We start from the raw sequence: 21,204 nt of genomic DNA on the forward strand, positions 1-21,204 counted from the left end.
GGCCTACAGTCAGGAATACCTGAGTTCAACTCCAGTCTGAGACATTTACTAGATTTGGGACCTCGGGCCAGTCACTGAATCTCTGCTTGCCTCAGTTTCATCCACTGTAAAAATGGGAATCATGAGATCACCTACATCCCAGGGCTATTTTGGAAATTGAATTACATATGTGTAACGTGCTTAGCATAGTGCCTGGCATACATTAGGCACCTCATCAATGCTTGTTCATTACTTAGAGTTCAAATCCCAAGCACCAGAAGAAGCCATGGGGGGGAATCCTGGATCTCTTCCAGGGAGGTGGGAAGGGGGCTGCAGCTGGGGCAGAGAGCTCATTTCCTGGGCTCCTGTGCCCGAGCATCTTCTTATCATTAAAATGACGTCTCCCAGGCCTTGGTGTGGCCGATGTCCCTTCTCCCACCTTCCAACTTCTGCTTGTCCACCAGGGCCCTCTGGAGAACCACCCTGAGGGGATCCTTCCCTCTTGTACGCTTTAGGCAGCCCAGCAAGAAGTAAATGAAGGGGTGCGAGCTGCTGTTTAGGCAGGCCAGGAACGCGGTGAGCCAAGGAGGCATGAAATCTAAGGGGAAACCCAATATTCCGTCTTGGATTCCTCTGGGCAGGCCACAGAGCAGGAACACGAGGACCATGAGCAGGACCAGGAGGTAGAGCCTGGGGGGCTGCCGGCGCTGGGAGCTGCACCGCACCCTCAGCAAGTAGAGTTAGACTGGACCAGCACAGCACTGGGATGAAGTGGGCTAACCACACCACCGGTACGCCGGGGAATTTGCGACAGAGAACCCGACTGCTTACGTAATGACAAAGGACAAAATCTAGTCCCCAGAACAGGCCGGGTAGAGCCCATAGAACAAGGCACACAACGGTAGACGTGTACTTGGGGCGGCGATGGAGGTACCAGCTGGGGAAGAGCATGGCTAGACAGCGCTCGGTGCTGATCGCAGCCAGGAGGCTCAGGCCCACACAGTAGAAAAAGAATGTGGCGTTTATCAGAACGTCGTAAATGTCGACATGAGTGTAATATCCAGCCGACTTCAGTATGAGGAGGAAAAAAAAGCTGCAAAGGAAGAGGACGTTGGCCACGGCCAGGTTGAGGATGTAAACAGAGAAGGGAGGCCCTGGGATGCGGAAGCTCAGGAGCCACAGGATGAGGCTGTTCCCCACCAGCCCAAGCAGGACAATGAGCAGAGAGAGGATATCCATCCAGTAACTTAAATAAAATTCTCCTGGTGCCACAAAACCTAAACTCCCATTTGTACTTCTCTCTGTTGTGTTGTCATAAACATATTTCCACTGCTTAGGTGTGAGGGACACAGCCATGGTGGTTGGTCCCAGCCCCAGGAAGCTGGCTCCTCTCAGACGCCCTGGGGACACGAAGACAAGGAAGTGCATCAGGGACTTGCACTGATGTGGACTCAATTCTGCAATTGGCCCAATGTGAAGTTTAAAGAGAATCACTGCAGGAAAACTCTGCCTTTTTATCTTTTCCAGGCTGGCATGGGGCCCAAAGAGAAGGATCCCCCAATAAATGACTATTTTTTTCTCTCCCCTATTTCTTGCCAGCCTCTACTTGATATTAACAGACAAACAGAACTGCAGATATGGGACAGAGGGCTCAGAGTGGCCATGAGTTCACTCCAAGCTCAGCCTCCTTGAACACTCTTAAGAATTAAACAAATGATTCATTTACCTCCTGGACATGAGGTGAGGCTTTTTAAGATCTCCTTACCCATCGCTTCATTGTCTGAATCTCCCCATTCTCCTGCCTCCCTGCTCATTCTTCTGAACCATGCCTGCACCATATGTGGTATCCCTCTCAGAACCTGGTGTAGAGCAGACAAACAATGCCACAAAATACCTCCCACATCCACTGTAAAGGACAAGAGAAGGGGCTGAGTGTCTCTGAGGGTTCAGGTCTCCTACTCTATTTTCCCCACTCCCAATGTATAGCCTGTCTAGATTGTTCTAGATCTTGCTGATGTCTCTAGAATATTGTCTATTCTCCCTCCCATCTTTGCATCCCTTGAATTTTTTAAAATGCTCTATGCTTTTATTTAAGCGTTTGATAAAAATTACAAAGATCCTATCAGAATAGATGTCCCTGGTGCCCTACATTGGACCCTTCCCACTGAGTTGATGTCAAAGGATTAATAATTATTTTTTTGCCTGACAATTCCATCAGTTTTGAAACCATCTAACAGTACTATCTATCATGCCACTCTCCATCATAAAAAGAGACTTTAAAAGTAATTTGTTAAAATATAAGCAAAGCTTGTTATGCTCACAGAGTATGAATGCTCACCCTTTTCAAGTACCATGCTCCTTCAGATATATGCGATGATACATAATTACTCTCCCTTTTGACTTGCCTCTACTTACCCACCCTCAGCCTGGAAGGTCTAGTATCCATGGGAAAATAAAGGCAGATGTTCATGGGAACCTGGCTGGGAAGCACATGAGGGAGAAAATTTTTTTGTTTCAGGTACTTCCCACCTTGGGGCTTTGATGTTCTTAGCCTATTCAGGAACATCTGAACCACATGCAAGACTTTTTTTCTTCTCAGTACTTGACTTTCAGTGCTCACTATTGGCAGTTGCACAAAGCATCTTCTCCTTTCTACCCAAACATAGCATTTGTAAACTCTTTCAAATTACATTGAACTTTAAACGAAGGTTTAAACTATGTTACCTCTTAATGGGACTAGAAGGTTGTTTTTTTTTTAAGTCAGTTTTGCGAACTTCATCAGCCTGGTGCTTCTTGGACTCGAGAGAGAGGAGCAGTTAGTTCTTCACTCATCTGCATTCTGTATTAGTCAGCCAATCAAACAACCATTATTAAGCAACTACTATGTCCCAGGCGTTACTATGTGTATGTGTGTATGGTGAGCTATATGGATACAACGAAACACAAACTCACAAAAAACAGTCCTTGCTCTCAAGGAGATCACATGCAATGCAGCAGCCAACATCCAATCACATGTGAGCAAAGATTCTGCAGATAGGATACATTAGGCAAAGTCACAGTGGTAAAGGAGGAAGGGGAAGGTAAAAGCAGAATGATAAAGGGGAACTGGGAAAGGATGCTTGCAGAAAGTGAGACTTTAGCTGAGACTTGAAGGAAGCCCAATTATTGAGGAGATGGTGGGCACATAGAAATAAGTTTTGAGAATTGAATGGACAGGTGGTGTGTGATCAATGGAAAAACTGAGGATGAAAACACAATAATAGGAGAGAAATTCAGAAGGTAGTAGGGTTTTATGTGAGGGTGACACCATTAGTTTTGTTTTAGATGTGTTGATTTTGAGATACCTCTGGGACATTCAGTTTAAGATGTTCAAAAAGTATGTAGTGAAGAGAGGATATGTTTCAGGAAAGAAGCTAGACGTGCATGCACATGTGTGTGCATACACACCTATGTATGCCCACAGAGGCATGCATATGCACATACTTGTATGTACACACAGATACACATACTCATAAACACAGAGGAAAATGAAAAAAAATGTGTATACATATATACATCCAAACAATATGTGTATATATATTTATTTATTTACATATGTGTGTATGTGTATGGTTGGAAGGAGATGGAAATAAAGGGAATTGAAAGATGACATTTAAGTAATAACAATGTGGGTTTCAGAATCATTGGCATGGCATTGGTATGATGGAGTGGAAGCATGTTAATCATTGGGGAATTTATTCACTTAGTTTCAATGTACCTTAAACAAAAGTATCCTCCTCCCTAGTGTGTTTCCCACCAGGCTCTTATAAATGTCTATCTTCTCTTTCCCATGGCTATTGAGTGCATTAGTGGGAGAGGGTAACTGAGGTCTATATATGAATTGTAACCTATTTTAGTTTTTATGCATTTACTTCAATATATTAGTGCTATGATTTCCCCTGTTTTGGTCTTTTTATTAGTAGTTATATTTAAGACATAAAAGTATGATTGGCTGGTTGTGAAACTTTCACACATTGTATTGGTGTACTATATTATGAATGGATAGTTGTATAGAGGCAATTCAAATGAAGTGGGAGCCCAGGAGCTGCAGAGATGACTAAAGGAATTTCATTTCATCTCAAAAGATATAAACCTAGAACCCTCAGAGTTTGGGTATAACCATGTAGTTCTGTTCTATTGCTGGAGATCTAGACCTGCTCATTCATTGTTCACAGGTGTGCATCTTCAGGTTAGTTGTCCCAGGACTTCAAGTATCATTGTATCACTGGAAAGTGAGCATAGAATGGGTGGGGTCCTGGAAGTTGTCAGGGCAGAGGAAAGAAAAGACCTGTAGAGTTCTAGGTTTCTACAGATGGTACCTGCCATCTCAGTATCTTTCAGGTTTGAACTGCCCCTCCTGGTGATCACTCATATGTGGGTTCTCTGGGGGAAGCTAGATGGCACAGTGGATAGGGCACCAGTCCTAGAGTCAGGAGGACCTGAGTTCAAATCTGGCCTCAGGCACAACACTCACTAGCTGTGTGACTCTAGGCAAGTTGCTTAGCCCCAACTGCCACGCCAAAAAAAAAAAAATGTGGGTTCTCTGCCCCATTAAAATGTAAGCTGTGCTGCTCAATCAGAATGGAGCTCACAACAACCCAGTCCAGGTGACCTCTAAGCCAGGCAAACACACCCAGCCTTCCTCACCAGAATTAGAAACCTGCTCCAAAGCCCCTTGTGCTTTTCCTCCTCCAGACACAGGTGGTGGCCAAGAGCAACAGACTTGTATGAAAAACTGCCCTTCTCTTAATTCTGGGTGAGTGACCTGCACTAGCTGTCATTGAAGCTCTTGCTCAGTGAAATCAGTGTTGTCTCTGACCCATCAGGAGTTAAGTGACTGAAGCCCTCTCCCACCTCCCAATTTCTAAGGCCCAGAGCTCCCACAGAGCAGGTTTTCTTGCCCCAACCCCTGATTCTTCTACCAGATTTTCATCTCTCAAGTTCTCATGCTTCAGTGTCTTAAAGGACAGCCTCCAGACTTTCAGTGACTCATCTTTCTTTTAAACAGTAACAACTCCCCAAATTTCCCCTGTCTAACTAATAGCAATTGGGAAATCATGTGTCTCAAAATCGTGACATGATTTTTCATTGTTTTCACTTTTATCCTCTTTAATCATGAAATGTTCCTGTACAGATGACCTGAGTTACCATAATCCTTTGCAGATCTTCAGTCTCCAGTGTTCTATAGTAACTCTTGTGTCCTTAAAAATATGTTTACATTCCTAATTTTCCAGTGTATAGTAATTAAAATTCTGTCTTCCTCTCTTCATAGCAAAGCCAAGATAATATTCCCCCACAAGTGAAGATTTTTTCCCCCAAGTTAAATATATGTAGATAGATAGATAGGTAGATAGATAGATAGATAGACAGATAGATTTAAGATTTAGAGTGCCACTCATTTTTCTGTCATAAACTGCCCACATCCTATCTTAAAATTGTGTCTTCACACTCATGTTAGCAGTCTTTTTTAAAAAATTAATTTATTTTTAGTTTTCAACATTCACTTCCACAAGATTTTGAGTTCCAAATTTTCTTCTCATCTCATCCCTTCCCCCACTCTAAGACAGCATGCATTCTGATACCCCTTCCTCAATCTGTCCCCACTTCTTTTATTCCCTCCCCCTTCATTTTTCCTGTAGCACAGGATAGATTTCTATACCCCATTTCCTGTGTATTTTATTTCCCAGTTGTATGTGAAAACAATTTTTTTAACTTTTGTTTTTAAAAGTTTGAGTTCCAAATTTTCTCCCTTCCTCCCTCCCCATCCCCACCCCCCATTGAGAAGGCAAGCAACTCAATTCAAGTTATACATGTGTAGTCATGCAAAACACTTCCATAGTAGTCATGTTGTGAAAAACTAAGTATATTTCCCTTAATCCTATCCCACCCCCCATTTATTCTATTCTCTCTTTTGACCCTGTCTCTCCTAAGAAGTGTTTGCTTATGATTACCCCCTCCCCCAATCTGCCCTCCTCTCTATCATCCCTCTGCTCTCTTATCCCCTTCCCCCCTATTTTCCTCTAAGGTAAGATAGATTTCCATACTCAATTGAGTATGGATGGTATTCCCTCCTTAAGCCAAATCTGATGAGAATAAGATTCACTCATTCCCTCTCAACTTCCCCCATTTCCCCTCCACTATAAAAGCCTTTTCCTGTCTGTTTTATGTGAGATAATTTACCTTTTCTACCTCTCCCTTTCTCCTTCTCCCAGTATGATCCTCTCTCACCTCTTAATTTTATTCTCCAGATTATGACCCCTTCATCTTTAACTCACCCTGTGCCCTCTATCTATCTATGTATCTATGTATCTATCTATCTATCTATCCATCTATCTATCTATCTATAATTTTTTCCCCTCCAACTACTCTAATACTGACAAAGGACTCATGAGTTACAAATATGATCTTTCCATGCAGAATGTAAACAGTTCAAACTTAATAAGTCACTTACGATTTCTCTTTCCTGTTTACCTCTTCATGTTTCACTTGAGTCTTGTACCTGAAAGTCAAAATTTTTATTTAGCTTTGGTCTTTGCATCAAGAATACTTGAAAGTCCCCTATTTCACTGAATATCCATTTTTCCTCTGTTAGATTATACTCAGTTCTACTGGTTAGGTGATTCTTGGTTGTATTCCTATCTCCTTTGCCCTCCAGAATAACATATTCCAAGCCCTCCAATCCCTTAATGTAAAATTGGCTAAATCTTGTGTTATCCTGATTGTGTTTCCACAATACTTGAATTGTTTCTTTCTGGCAGCTTGTAATATTTTCTCCTTGACCTGGGAACTCTGGAATTTGGCTACAATATTCCTAGGAGTTTTCCTTTGGTGATCTCTTTCAGGAGGAGATCAGTGGATTCTTTTAATCTCTATTTTACCCTCTGGTTTTAGAATATCAGGGCAGTTTTCCTTGATAATTTCTTGAAAGATATGTAGGCTCTTTTTTGATCATGGATTTCAGATAGTCCAATAATTTTTATATTCTCTCTCCTGGATCTATTTCCTAGGTCAGTTGTTTTTCAAATGAGATATTCCACATCATTTTCAATTTTTTCATTCTTTTGAATTTGTTTTACAGTGTCTTGATTACTCGTAAAGTCACTAGCTTCCAATTGCTCTATTCTAATTAATTAAGGAAGTATTTTCTTCAGTAGTCTTTTGGACTTCCTTTTCCATTTGGCCAATTTTGCTTTTTAGGGCATTATTCTCCTCATTGGCCATTTGGGTTAGGCTATTTTTTAAGGTGTTATTTTCTTCAGCATTTTTTTGGGTCTCCTTTAGCAAGCTGTTGACTTGTTTTTCATGATTTTCTTGCATCACTCTTAGTTTTCCCTCTACTTCTCTTACTTGCTTCTCAAAATCCCTTTTTGAACACTTTCATGGCCTGGGACCAAATCATCTTTTTCTTGGAGGCTTTGGATGTAGGAGCTTTGACTTTGTTGTCTTCTTCTGGTTGTATGTTTTGATCTTCTTTGTCACAAAGTAAGATTCTATGGTCTGACTTTTTGAACTGTTTGATCATGATCCCAGCCAATTGTTTGACTTTTAAACTAAGGGGTCTGCCTTCAGTGTGGAGAATGTACTGTCCCAAGCTCCATGAGTTTTGTGCAGTTGTTTTCAGAGATACTTCTAGGGACCTGTAAATTTTCAGTTCTTCCAAGGTACTGTGATAAAGGGTGAGGTATTTACTCCTTCCCTGGCCTGTGCTCTGGCCTATGAGTGGCCACAAGCACTCTTTTCTGCCTTTGAACTGTGAGGAGGATTTTCTATCCACTGCCACTATAAGCTCCACCATACTGCCACCCAGAACTATGACCCAGATCCAAGCATGGGCAAAGCAAGAAAATCCTGCCTCAGAACCAGCAAAGAGATCCCTGCAATCTCCCTCTGATCAGCCACTGGATTCCCCCTCAGTCTGTGGGCTGGAAGCTTAGGAGGCAACTGCCACCCCAGGGCCTCACTCAGGGACTGGGGCTAGGCCCACCACTTTTCTCTCACCACAGACATAGACTTTTCCTATTGACCTTCTAAGTTGTCTTTGGCATTCCTGGTTGAGAAGTCTGGAAACCACCACAGCTGCCGTGATTCAGTTATCTGAGACCTGTTCCAGGTTCACTGAGGTATGGTTTGACTGCATGCCCATGACAAACTATGCTTCTCTCTCAGACCGGTGTGATATACCTTTCAGATCCACAATCCAGATTGTGTTGGGCTGGAAATTTGTTTCACTCTGTCTTTTTGCGGGTTCTGCTGCTTTAAAATTTATATTGAGTCATTTTTTACAGGTATTTGGAGGGATTTGGGGGAGAGCTCAAGCAAGTCATTGCTTTTACTCTGTCATCTTGGCTCTGCCCCCAGCAGTCTTTTTTTTTTTAATAAAAAATAGTTCTTTTCCTTCTCCTCTAAGGCTTCAAAATGTTCATCTACAAAGAGTGCTGAATAATCAATCAACATGTATTAAGTGCCTGCAATAAGCTAGCCAACATTCTAAGTGCTTATATGCTTTTCGAATTAACATAAATATATTCTTAAACAGAAAAATGCTGTTTTTTGTTCCTTTCATCATTGAAATTTTCCATATGAAAAGTAACTTAAAGTTTTTAAGTTTTATACATAATAAAAATAGCTAATAGCTAACTTTTACATGGTGTTTACTATGTTCCAGGCATTATGCTAAGTGCTTTACAGTTTTCTGAATTGATCCTTGCAACAACCCTGGGTGGTGGGTTCTATTATTATCACATTTTGTAGATGAGGAAACTGAGGAAAACAGTTTAAGTGACTTGTGAGGTTACCAAGCAACTAGGTGTCCAAGTCTGGATTAGAACTCATCTCTTGCCTTATTTCAGGCACAATACTCCATTCCCCGTACCACCTAGCTGCCTCACCATCGTGTCATCTTTCTCATACATCTTTCTTTTCCATGGGCAAGATGGGAGATAAACATTTAGGACAATGCTTTGCGAAATACAGAGAGATGATTTCTACTGAGCCCATGATATTTTTGTAGAATGAAGAATTAGGAGGGACATGATGTCTGTCCTACAGCATATGAAGGGCTTTTAGATAGAAAGGGTTTAGATTTGTGCAGCCTGGCCCCAGAGGTGGAATGAGCAGCAATGGGAACAGCCTGTTGAAAGAGACATGTGGGGAGAAGGGTAGAACTTTTCCAAAGTTAGAACCATCCCATAGTGAACTGCATTGCTTCAGGAGACCTCCATTATTGGAGATATTTGGGCAATCTGCATTATATCCTGTTACATATGACTGAGGACAGGTTTCTTGTTCAAGCACAGGTTGGGAGAGAACGACTCTTGCATCCCTGACCTTTCTGAGATTGCATGCCAGCCTAGTAATTCACCATAATGAAAACACAAAGAGTCTGTAATGAGTATGAGCAAGTCAAGATGGCTCTTTGGAATCATTGCTTCCTTTTCTGAATCTTCACTAAGCACAATTATCCAGCCACCAAACTCAGTAACATTGAGAATCAGGAAACTATATATGAACAGAAGAAAATCATGCTCAATCTAACTGAATTAAAATGCTGAGGAAGGCAATTGGGGAAGCCAAATAGTCAAGTAATTGTTCAAAAAGAAAGAGATGTGGAAAGAATGTTGCCCCCAAAAGTTCTTTTGAGTGAATATGTAGGAAACAGGCTGTCTTAGAAGTAATGCAATCTTATTAAACAGTAAAGAAGAAAATCATTTCATGACTCAATTTCACAAATTTAGAACTATACTTTCATAAAAGGCATCAAAACACCTAATATAACCTACACATAGAGACAAATGCCCTCGAACACATTTCCAGAAAGTGGACAATTGGAATGTCCTTGAAAGTAATCAATGAGGGACAGTCCATTATGTTCCAGAGCAGGCATCCCACTGCATCATCAGAGACATTGTTGGCAAGTGTTTTTTGATAGCAAGACAAGATTTTAGTAAATTCTAGTCATTCCTCTTTAGTCTACCTTCTGGGCTCAAGAAGAGAAAGATTAATATCTCTTCCAATTGACAGTTCTTTAAATACAAGAAGACAGACATTTTATACAACACAAAATAAGCTTTAGAGTAACAGTAGAATACCTATCAACAATCTTGAAAGACACACAATTATTACTAGAGAAAGAGACAAAGTGAATTGAGAAGTATCCACCTTCTCTGAGGTCTTTTCCCACTCCTCTTCTATGACTCAGTAACACCAGACTTGTCATTAATGATTACCATGCCCCTTCCATGAAATGAGGGAGGCCAAAGGGATGGTTGGAGGATTTGTAGGATATAAAAGGGATTTCTTTGTTCTGTAAAAGCTTGACTGAGTTCCTTGTTAACTCTGAGTCTCTACAATTCTTAGAAGAGAGTCAGAATGGTGAGAAAAAACCTGATTTCTGGAATAAGTTAAAGAAAGAGGAACTTATATATATATAATATATCATGTATATAATATATCTATATATCTCATATATCATATATACACACACATATGTACGTGTGTGTGTGTGTATATATATATATATATATATATACATCTGTTCTGATATCTGTGAAATGTCCCCCTCATTTCAGATTATTCATTTTGTCAGTAGAGCTGAGAGTAACTCTTTCACCCATTCCCCTTCAAAACTAATTTGTCTTGTCCCATGTAGGCACAGTTAGAGAGAAGGAAGGCAGAGTTGAAATAGAAAACACAAAGAAATCAATGTAAAGGAATAAGGGAGTGGGAAAGAGAAGAAGCATTTATTCCTTTATCAATGATCCCCTTAGAATTATTCATACAAATACAGAGAGCCTAGACCTCTGTCACTCACCACAATCCTTGAGGGTGATGATATAACTCTATCCTTCCCTTCTATACCATTTCCTTTAGAGGAGAGGAACAAATATGCTGTGAAGAGAAGGCATAGCCATTGGGGACTGACCTGGATATGACGCTCTGTTTTCTGGACCTGCGTCTGTCTTTGAGAGCCTCTGATTGGAAATTTAGGTCAGAAAAAGTGGCATTAAGTTTAGAAAAGTTCTTGTAGTTTCTGGTGTAGTAGAGCTGTCCAATCAGAGCCCAGAATTATTGGAAAGTGACTTCTTCAGGGCAATTATCTCAGCATCTCTTCATGACTTTGTTCGTGTGTCTTTTCCTCTGATGCCTTGTGATTTGCCCACTTCCACCCTATGTGGCCACACTGGCTAACACTTGAAGGCCCCAAACCACATGCTACACAACCCAGGCCTATCTAGTGATCAGCCTTTCTCCCTGAGCCTCCTGTTTTCTCTGAGATCCTGCCTTGGAAGGGAAGCTAGGCAGATGATCCAAGACCCTAGTGAGTGCCTAGATGATGTCAGGAAACATGGATTTCTCATATCCCTGAGACCCCTTTTGTTTCCTAAACCTCATTGTCTCAAACAAAATTTGTTTTGGTTCCCATGCCCCATCTGACTCCTCACACCCTCATCCCATCAGGTGCTCCTGGATAACAGAGACCCTTATTAATCATCCTGCTATGCAATATGTTGTTCTTGGAAGTGGTATGTGTGTGTGTGTGTGTGTGTATGTTCATACCAATGGCTCCATGAGAATGTGCATGGTGGTCCATAAGTGGTAGGGTGTTATTTCAAGTGTAGGGTATATATTTCAAGCAATGACCTCATATCCCCTAAATCAGGGAATGAGGTATAAATTCTAGGACCTTCCCATTTCTCATATCTAGAGCAATGAGGGTAAATTCTTTTTTTTTTTGTAAATTCTTAATAAGGTTGGAAGATTGAAGCTACTCTCATCACATCTGGAGCTTTGAAAGTGACATTAAGCAGTAAAGTCACAGCTGTCTAAGGTTGCTGTGGTTCTACCTGGACAGGCCCTGTTTCTACGGAAAAGATTCAAGTGGGACCAGAGTAGACAGCCCAGCAGAAAAACTTACTTTTCTTACTTTTTTGTGGTGACTCAATACTCTTTTTGGAAAATTAGAGAGGTTCTTTATTCTGTTGTGTGGCACTGGTCACAAAATTTTTATTGCATTATTTTAATTAGGAATATTTTTATTGTTTTCTTTGGTGGGTATGTCCTTAACACCCCCCCCCGGCCCCTGCCAATATACTTCTCTATACAACAAGTATTAACTTAAAGAGGCCATATTAAAAAGGAAGATTACAAGGGCACGCTCAGTAGTCCTCTTTTTAAATTAAAATAATCAATTAATGAGCCTTTTTTTTCCTTTTCCTTTATTTCTCCACTGGATGCCATTTGGAAAAAGGAAACAAAGGAGAAAAAACTCTTGTAACAAAGAGATTTCCTCCAGCACAACAAATTTCCTTATTGACAATGTCCCCAAAAGTATGTCTTTCAGTCCATTGCCTCTGTTAGGATGTATGCAGTCTACATCACCACTGGTCCTCTGCACTTATGCCTACGCCTTGAATTGATTAGAGTTCTTAAGTCTTTCAAAGTTAAGTGTTGTAGCTATTGTGTATTTTTTGCTTTTTGTTCTGCTCACTTTACTTTTCATCAGTTTATACAAAGTCTTCCCAAGTTTCTCTGAAACTGTTCCCTTCATCATTTCTGGACTTTCAGTAGTCAGGGGACATCTCTGAAGAGATTATGGAGAGAGAAAATCTCACTAGCCCACACCTTCTTGGGTTCTGTGTAGAGAATCCATATCACTGTCAATGACCACAATTCCTAGGGGTAACCAGAGGTCACTCTATCCAGTGCCCTCCAGGCTTGATGGCACAGATCTTCTGTGAAGAGATGGAGCTTATCTGAGGCAATTAACCTGGAGATGCTGCTCAGTCCTCTTGTCTGGAGACTCTAAGAAGACCTGGATCCAGAGTCATTTTTATCAAGAGGCTTGAGAAAACTTATGTGATTTCCTATACAGCATTATCCTCTAGTCAGATTGAGGATTATTGGAAAATGTCCACTCTGATCTTGGTGGAGCTCTCAGTTGGTCAAGCCATTCTGGAAATCAAGACCCCTATTAGGGCTATTACCAAAAGAGATTAAAAAGGGAAAAAAAACCACATGGACAAAAATATTGATTTCATAGAAGCACAGAGGTGAAAACTAAGGGTGTGCACAATGACTGGGAAGAGGCTGAACTAACTGTGGTATAAGAATGGAAGGGAATAAACTTTTGCTATAAGAAATGGATAGTTTCAGTAAAACCTGGGAAGACATGTATGAACTGATGCAAGAGAAGGAAGTAGAGCTAGGGGAAAACATATCAGGTCATCAATATTGTAAGAAAAAAAAACTTTGAAAGACAAAGGAACTCTGAACAAACCATTGATATTGTAGCTGGCCACTCCCAGCCCAAAAGAAAGCAGATGAACTTAGGGGGCAAATTGAGGCATAGAGATCTTTTACTTGGCTATGGTGGAAATTTGTTTACATAGTTACACACAATTTAAAGGTCTTTTGTTTCTCCTTTCTTTTTCAATGATAAAATTAGTAGGAGGAGAGATTTTTAATCTTTCTTCATTTAAAAAGAAAATTTAGTTTAAAAATTCCATCAGCATCTCTCCCTAAATATGATTATTCTACTCTTCTAATGCTTTTTGACTTTTTCTCACTCCATCTAGTCACTCAGGCTAATGTTCTCAGTTCACAGTTTTGCTGACATATCCCATCAGACACTTTTTTCCACTAGAACTTAGTATTCTCCACCACCATTCCCCAATTACATGTAAGAAAAATTTCCAACATTATTTCTTTTTTAAGTTGAGTTCCAAATTCTTTTCCTCCCTTCCCACACTCCTGATTGAGAAGGCAAGCAATTTGATATAGGTTTTATATATGTATATATATATATATATATATATGTAGTTACACAAAATGTATTTCCATCTCAGTCATGGTATAGAAGAAAATGTAGACCAAAATAAAAATCCAAGAAAAATAAATAAATTTTAAAAACTATGCTTCAATCTGTATTCAGACTCCAATAGTTATTTCTGAAGGTATGGATAGTATTTTTCATCATAAGTTCTTCTTCAGATTTCTTCTGAATCATTGTATTGCTGAGAATAGCTAAGTCGTTCACAGTTGATCATCTGACAGTATTGCTGTTCCTGGGTACAAGGTTGTCTCAGAAGTTTGGGGTGAAATGTAACAGGCCAGGTGCTCAGACAATAGGACCAAATCAATCATATTACATGACAGTTCTATTATTTTGGCATAATATTTTTCATACCTTATAAAAATTTTTATTTCATTTTCACTAAATAGTCAATTGTAATACATGGCACAAAAATAAGTGGGTAAGATTATTGTAAAGTGAATGAACAGAGTAAATATACAATTGAATTTTCCATCTATGAGTATTTCACAATAAAATCATAGTTTACTTAGTATTACAGATGTGCTTATTTATAATCTATTCATACTACATAAGGCAACTGAACAGTTCCTGAAAAGTCACAGATGGTACTTAGGTCATTACAAAAAAAACCCCAACACTTTCAAACAGCTATATTTGGCTTAAACATTATAAAACAAAAACAAATGCTTCCCAGAAACACATGAAAAGTATTTGAATAAAACACAAACTTTGGATTCTAAAGCAAAATTTGGTTAATACAATAATTAGGTTGCTCAAGCTATTATTCTTGGTGCTCTAGCAAATTTTCCATGAGATTTACTTGCTTATTGAATAATCTGAAAAATCTTGATATCATTTCCCAACACATTAAAGACAAGAAAATCATGTTGCCCTTCTTTATGCCTCTTTGCTCTTTATGTCCTGATTGGCAGTTGGGAGGGTGGGTCTTTAGTTACACGGGGAAAAAAACATTGCTGTCTGCCCTCATCTTTATAAACAAGTTATTTACTGCGGTGTTATGGGCTTTATTGTGGCTAGATGTTGGGGATTATAACATACAGTTCAGAAAATAGGGGATCTTTGTGAGGTAGGAGCCATTCTTACTCTGAGCCTCCTTGACTTTGTGTTGAAATTTCATTTATTAGCAATAATGTTGACTTTACATGCTCAGTCAAAAACTATATTTTAACATTTCTGTATTGCTTTATGCTTTGGCAAGTCCTTTCAGAAACATACTGATAGTAACTGTACACACATTAACATCTTCAATTTAGAGATTAGAAGCTCATTGAAAAGTTTACCTACACATGGTCACATAGCTAGTCACTTACAGAACTGGGACTCTCCTGACTTAGTCCAGTGTTCAATCTCCCATTCTAGATTATACCTGTTGATGTGTATAGGGGAACATTAAAATATTTCTGATAGGGACATAGATTGAACAAAACCTGTTTTCAAGAGTTTGTAATGGGAGGGTTGAGCCAAGATGGTGGAGTAAATGCAGGGACTTGCTTGAGCTCTTCCCCCAAATCCCTCCAAATAGCTGTAAAAATGGCTCTAAACAAATTCTTGAGCAGCAGAACCCACATAAAGACAGAGTGAAACAAATTTTCAGCCCAAGACAACCTGCATGGTTGATTGCAAAGGTCTATTGTGCTGGGCAGGGAGAAGAATGCAGTTCAGTATGTCCACTCAGACAAAGATCAGGCTTCAGTGAGCCTGGGCCACGCCTCAGCCATCTGAATCACAGGGAGCAATAGTGGTTTCCTGACTTCTCAACCTACAAACACCAAAGACAACTTGGAAGGTCAGTAGGAAAGGTCTGTCTGACCATGGCAAGAGAGGAGCTTGGTCCCCACCCCAGTCCAGGCACAGCCTCAGGGTGGCGGCTGCTTCCAGAGTGCTCAGCCCACAGATGGAGGGGGAATCCAGTGGCTGATCAGAGGGAAATTGCAGGGATCTCTTTGCTGGTGCTGAGGCAAGATTATCTTGCTTTGCCCATGCTTGGAACTGGGTCATGGTTCTGGGTGGAGGTCCTGGGGTGAGGAGAAGTGCTGGCATGGTAGAGCTTACAGTGGTGGCGCAGAGAACATCCTCCTCACAGTCCAAAGGCAGAAAAGAGTGCTTGTGGTCACCCATAGACCAAATCACAGGCCAGGAAAGGAGTAAACATCCCTCTTTTGATTGTACCACCTTGGAATAACTGAAAATTTACAGGTCCCTACAAGTATCTCTGAAAACAGCTGCACAAAACCCCTGAAGCTTGGGGCAGTACATTCTCCACACTGGAAGCAGACCCCTACCTTAACAAATAGTTTAGAAGTCAAACAATTGGCTGGGATCATGAGCAAATCATGCAAAAACTCAGACCATAGAATCTTACTTTGGTGACAAAGAAGATCAAAACATATAACCAGAAGAAGACAACAAAGTCAAAGGTCCTACGTCCAAAGCCTCCAAGAAAAATATGAATCAGCCTCAAGCCATGGAAGAGCTCAAAAACGATTTTGTGAAGCAAGTAATAGAAGTAGAGGAAAAACTGGGAAGAGAAATGAGAGTGATGCAAGAAAATCATGAAAAACAAGTCAACAGCTTGCTAAAGGAGACCCCAAAAATACTGAAGAAAATAACACCTTAAAAAATAGCCTAACCTAAATGTCAAAAGAGGTTCAAAAAGCCAATGAAGAGAAGAATGCCTTCGAAAGCAGAACTGGCCAATGGAAAAGGAAGTCCAAAAGCTCACTAAGGAAAATGATTCCTTAAAATTAGAATAGAGCAAATGGAATCTAATGACTTTATGAGAAATCAAGAAATTGTGAAACAAAATCAAAAGAATGAAAAAATAGAAGATAATATGAAATATCTCTTTGGAAAAACAACTGACCTGGAAAACAGATCCAGGAAAGAAAATTTAAAAATTATTGGGCTATCTGAAATCCATGATCAAAAAAGAGCCTACATATCATCTTTCAAGAAATTATCAATTAAAACTGCCCTGATATTCTAGAATCAGAGGGTAAAATAGAAATGGAAAAAATTCACCCACCACCTAATGAAAGAGATCTTGAAAGGAAAATGCCTAGGAATATTATAGCCAAATTCCAGATTTCCCAGGTAAAGGAGAAAATATTGCAAGCAACCAGAAAGAAATAATTCAAGTATTGTGGAAACACAATCAAGATAACACAAGATTTAGCCACTTCTACATTCAAGTATTGGAATATGATATATGGAGGTCAAAGAAGATACGATTACAATCAAGAATCACCTACTCAGCAAAACTGAGTATAATCTCTCAGGGGAAAAATGGATGTTCAGTGAAATAGAGGATTTTCAAGCATTCTTGATAAAAAGACCAAAGCTGAGTAGAAAATTTGACTTTCAGATACAAGACTCAAGAGAAGCATGAAAAGTCCATTTGCCTTGAAGCACCTATATTACCTCAACTGAGCTCTATGAAAGAAAAGGGAGCAGAAAAAAGCCCACCTGAATGGAGGACCCTCTGATGGTAGCACCAACAATCCTAAGTATTCTTCCAAATACCTGTGTTTTAGGACAAATGGAACCCAAAGGCCTTAGGGCAGTTTATATCTGGTATCTGGTATTTGTTGTTGTTCTTGAGTCATTTCATTCATGTCTGACTCTTTGTGACCCCATTTGGGGTTTTCTTGGTAGAGATACTGGAGGGGTTGGACATTTCCTTCTCCAGCTCATCTTACAGATGAGGAAACTGAGGCAAACAGGATTGGGTGACTTGTCCAGGGTTACCCAGCTGGTGAGTGGCTGAGGCCAGATTTGAATTCAGGAAGATGAATCTTCCTGACTCCCAGTCCAGTGCTCTGTGCAATGTGCCGACTAGCTGCCCACATACCTGGCATAAGCAAAGCACTCTGTGAATGTAGGTAATATTGGATCTGTTGGTTGTTGTTGTTTCATAATTGTTGTCGTCACCGTTGTTATCATGCTTGTCATTTCTGTCAATTTCATCCTTGTTGAGAAGCTACTTTATGTGGAAAATACATTGGATTCTGTACCACGTTACCAGAATAATCACTTAGCAGAAAAATTAGGGCCATGGAAAATTTGGAATCCAAGGAATGATTTTGATATTGTCTTTTTTGTTTCATTTCTTTTATAAAAAAGGATGCCATTTTTGTTTTTCATCAAATTAAATATTACATTTTAAAATCAATACATATTTTAAGAGAAAAAAAAGAATTATTGGGTTATCTGAAAACCATGATAAAAAAAAAGAGCCTAGACATAATATTTCAAGAAATGATCGAGAAAAACTACCCCCAAATCCTAGAACCAAAGGGAAAATAAAAATGTAAAATATCTACCCATCACTTAAATCTAATTCAAGCATGAGCCAAGACATCACCCCATGTCTTGCTATTATATGGGCAGTTAGAAGGAGTCTACATATAAAGAGGGTATAGGAATAAATCAATTATTTTGAGATGTTTTTAAAAAATGGATAGTCAAAAAGATGTGTGTCCTGGGGAAATGTGAAAGGGACAGTAAGAATGATGAAAAATATCTTACATAAAAAAGGCATGCAAAAGGACATTTACCATGTAGTGTCTTTGTTCTTTATCAGCCTCTCAACAATAATGTGGGTCAGAAACCTCAGTCTTTTCTTTGGTCAAGGAACAATCCTATCAATTTAGTGCAAACCTGTCCTGTCTACACATGCATCAGCCTCAACGCATTAGTTCTTTTGGATTATGTGAGGGATCCGCATGTAGTGAATAGATGACTGGACTTGAAGTCTGGGAAATCTGGCTTCCAATTCTGCCTGTTAATGTGTGACGCAGGACAATTAATGTAGCTTCTTTACAACTCTCTGATTTTCACCATGTATCAAATGGAGGAAATAGGAGCATTTACAATCTAAGTGGAATGAAGGTACTCCATTCTTTACTCAACTCATGAAAAAGCTCAATAAGGCTGCTTCCAGATGGGTGTGATAGAGGGAGAACTTACTTCTGTGCCCTTCAGAACTTGGGCAGGGATTCCTTGACTGAATCCTCTTGTCTTCCACTTCAACTATGAAATTATCTTTTTTGTTGGTTTCTGAGTAAGGATGGGGTGTTCATAGAAAAGACAGAGGGAGGTAGGCAGCAAAGGAGAGAGAGAGGGTGAGAGAGAGAGAGAGAGAGAGAGAGAGAGAGAAGAAAGAAAGAAAGAGACAGAAAGATAGAGACAGAGAAAGAAGAGAGAGTGCTTGTAACCTTGAATGAGGTTCATCAGAAAACAGGAACTGCGAAATCATTTTATTCTATTTTTATTATTTTTTCTTTTAAATATTATTAATTTTTAACATTCATTTAATATAAAATTTTGAGTTACAAATTTTCTCCCACCTTCTACCCCTAAAACATTAATTTATTTTATATAGGTTATACTTGTGCAATCATGTAAAACATATTTCCATATTAGTCATGTTGTGAAAGAAGAAACAATAAAAATTAAAAAAAAAACATGAAAAAATGAAAATAACAATGTGCATGCAGACTCCACAGTTCTTTCTCTGGATGTGGATAGCATTTTCCAATATAAGTCTTGTGGATTTGTCTTCAATCACTTCATTGCTGAAAAGATTGAAGTCTATCATAGTTGGTCATCTTATAATGTTGTTGTTACCATGTACAATGGTCTCCTGGTTCTGCTCACTTCACTCAGGATCAGTCCATACAGTTCTTTCCAGGTTTTTCTGAAGTCCGCTTCCCCATCATTTCTTATAGCACAATAGCATTCCATTACATTCATCTACCACAACTTGTTCAGCCATTCCCCAATGGATGGGTGTCCCCTCACTTTCCAATTCTTTGCCACCACAGCAAGAGCTACTATCAATATTTTTGTACATGTGGGTCCTTTTCCCATTTGCTTGATCTCTTTGGGATATGGCCCTAGAAGTGCTATTGCTGGATCAAAGGGTATGCACATTTTTGTAGCCCTTTGGCATAGTTCCAAATTGTTCTCCAAAATGGTTGGATCATTTCACAACTCCACCAACAATGTATTAGTGTTCAAATTTTCCCACATCTTCTCCAACATTTATTGTTTTCCTGTTTTGTCGTGTTGGCCAATCTGATAGGTGTGATGTGGTACCTCAGAGTTGTTTTGATTTGCATTTCTCTAATCAATAACGATTTAGAACATTTTTTCATATGACTATAGATGGCTTTAATTTCTTCATCTGAAAACTGTCTCTTCATATCCTTTGACCATTTATCAACTGGGGAATGGCTTGTGTCCTTATAAATTTGTCTTAATTCTCTATGTATTTTAGAAATGAGGCCTTTATCAGAGAGACTGGTTGTAAAAATTCTTTCCTAATTTTCTACCTTCCTTCTAATCTTAGTTGCATTGGCTTTGTTTGTGCAAAAACTTTTCAATTTAATGTAATCAAAATTATCCATTTTGCTTTTTGTAATGTTTCTCTATCTCCTGTTTGGTCACGAATTCTTCTGTTCTCCATAGATATGATAGGGAAACTACTCTTTTTTCTCCCAGTTTACTTATGGTATCAGCTTTTATATCTAAGTCATGAACCCATTTTGACTTTATTTTGGTATATGGTGTGAGATTTGGGTCTATGCCTAGTTTCTGCCATACTCTTTTCCAGTTTTCCCAGCAGTTTTTTTCAAAGAGTGGGTTCTTATCCCAGAAGCTGGGGTCTTTGGGTTTATCAAATACCAGATTACTATAGTCACTGACTACTGTGTCTTTCATATTTAACCTATTCCACTGATTCACCTCCCTATTTCTTAACCAATACCAGGCAGTTTTGATGATTGCTGCTTTATAATATAATTTAAGGTCTGGAATTGCTAGGCCACCTTCCCCTGCATTTCCTTTCATTAGTTCCTTTGATATTCTGGACCTTTTGTTTTTCCAAATGAATCTTGTTATTATTTTTTCTAACTCTATAAAATAATTCCTTGGTAGTTTGATTGGTATGGCACTGAATAAGTAAATTAGCTTAGGTAGGATTGTCAATTTTATTAGATTAGCTCGACCTACCCATGAGCAACTGATGTTTTTCCAATTATTTATATCTGATTTTATTTGTGTGAAAAGTGTTTTGTAATTGTGTTCATAGAGTTCCTGGGTTTGTTTCAGTAGGTAGACTCCTAAATATTTTGTGATGTCTACAGTAAGTTTGAATGGGATTTCTCTTTCTGTCTCTTGCTGGTGGGCTTTCTTGATAATATATAGAAATGCTGATGATTTATGTGGGTTTATTTTATAGCCTGCAACTTTGCTAAAGTTGTTCATTATTTCAAGTAGTTTTTTACTTGATTCTCTAGGATTCTCTAAGTATATCATCATGTCATCTGCAAAGAGTGATAGCTTTGTTT

General features: G+C 39.2%; 1 pseudogene; it reads right to left on the bottom strand.

Moving 5' to 3' along the window:
• Positions 1-368: 368 nt before the first annotated feature.
• LOC110197151 (mas-related G-protein coupled receptor member X4-like) lies at positions 369-1,335 on the bottom strand (annotated as a pseudogene).
• Between the last annotated feature and the right edge of the window lie 19,869 nt (positions 1,336-21,204).

The sequence above is a fragment of the Phascolarctos cinereus genome, unplaced genomic scaffold (assembly GCF_003287225.1).
Source record: "Phascolarctos cinereus isolate Bilbo 61053 unplaced genomic scaffold, phaCin_HiC Scaffold_9;HRSCAF=440, whole genome shotgun sequence".
Lineage (NCBI taxonomy): Eukaryota > Metazoa > Chordata > Mammalia > Diprotodontia > Phascolarctidae > Phascolarctos > Phascolarctos cinereus.